The following is a 1561-nucleotide window of genomic DNA, read 5'->3' on the forward strand; positions in this document are numbered from 1 at the left end:
AAGAAATTTAAACACTGCCAACATACAAATTCATAGGGTAGCCAGGCATGGTGGTTCATTTCTGTAATCTCAGCACTCCAGAGGCTGAGGCAGGAGGATCACTGTGAGTTCGAGTCCAGCCTGGGCTGCATAGTGAGTTCCAGGTCAGTGTCAACTACATAGTGAGACCCTGTCTCAAAAAAAAAAAAAAAAAAAAATTCACAGGTAAACATTACCACCCCAAAATGGAGAAATGGGGGGATAGAATCAAATGGGATCAAAGTGAGACCAAACTCACCAGGCAGTCCTTACACATGCAATAGTATGTTCTATATAGACATATTGCTTACAGTAACAGCACATGCACTTTGCTTGCCTGGCCATTTTGTAGGACATACTTGACAACCTGCTAGTCTTGCTGTTTTGTCTGGAGGTTCTCATATTATACAATGTGTAGTTTACAGGAATATAAAATGTCAATAAAATTATTAAATTAATATGTATTGTGCATTTAGTATGAACATCAACATTTTCATATCAGCTTGTACTTGCTCACAAAACCTAAAAGATAACATCAGAAATAAATTCCTGTATGAACTACAATGAAAATATCAATAAGCCTTTTGTCTGGAATCACTATCTTCCAGTAATTTGCCAAAATGAGGAACACAAAGGGAAAGAGGAGGGGAAGCCGGTATATGTTCTCTAGCCCTTTTAGAAAACATGGAGTTGTTCCTTTGGCCACATACATATGAATTTACAAAAATGGGGATATTGTAGACATCAAGGGAATGGGTACTGTTCAAAAAGGAATGCCACACAAATGTTACCATGGCAAAACTGGAAGAGTCTACAGTGTTACCCAGCATGCTGTTGGCATTGTTGTAAACAATCAAGGGCAAGATACTTGCCAAGAGGATTGTGTGCCTATTGAGCATATTAAACACTCAAAGAGTCAAGATAGTTTTTTTTTTTTTTTGGTGCTAGGGATAGAACTCGGGTCCTTGTACTTGCAAGGCAGGCGGTGGAACCACTGCGCTAAATCCCTGGCCCCAAGATAGTTTCTTGAAACATGAAGGAAAATGATCAGAACAAGATGGAAGCCAAAGAGAAAGAGACCTGGATTCAGCTGAAGTGCCAGCCTGCCCCACCCAGAGAAGCGTACTATGTGAGAACCAAAGGGAAGGAGCCCGAGTTATTGGAATCTTTTCCTTATGAATTCATGACATAAGCTGGGGATGTAGCTCTGCCATGCAGAACCTAATTACTGGCTGAGGGACCTAAATCCTACTTAAAAATTAAAAATCATCCTGTATTGTAAGGATGGTTTTCTTAATGGAACAGGTATGTGGTGCCTTTACCTCAGAGAAACAAATATTTGGAGCAGATTCTCATTATACCCAGTTAATTGTGTCAGGTCTTTATTCTTCAGTGTTTTTCTTGCTGAAAAATGTGAGGTATTGTGCAGATGTATACCCAGCTGGCCAAATATTTATGAAATATTTATATTGGCTTGAAGATCCTCTAAATCACCTTGGGGACAAGATGTATCAAAATAATTGGAAATCAGTATATGGTATTT

General features: G+C 39.1%; 1 pseudogene; it reads left to right on the top strand.

The window, feature by feature from the left end:
* Window positions 1-635: 635 nt before the first annotated feature.
* On the top strand, window positions 636-1210 carry LOC109117715 (annotated as a pseudogene).
* The last annotated feature ends 351 nt before the right edge of the window (window positions 1211-1561 follow it).

The sequence above is a fragment of the Fukomys damarensis genome, unplaced genomic scaffold, assembly GCF_012274545.1.
Source record: "Fukomys damarensis isolate Sample0158 unplaced genomic scaffold, DMR_v1.0_HiC HiC_scaffold_15, whole genome shotgun sequence".
In the NCBI taxonomy this organism is placed as follows: domain Eukaryota; kingdom Metazoa; phylum Chordata; class Mammalia; order Rodentia; family Bathyergidae; genus Fukomys; species Fukomys damarensis.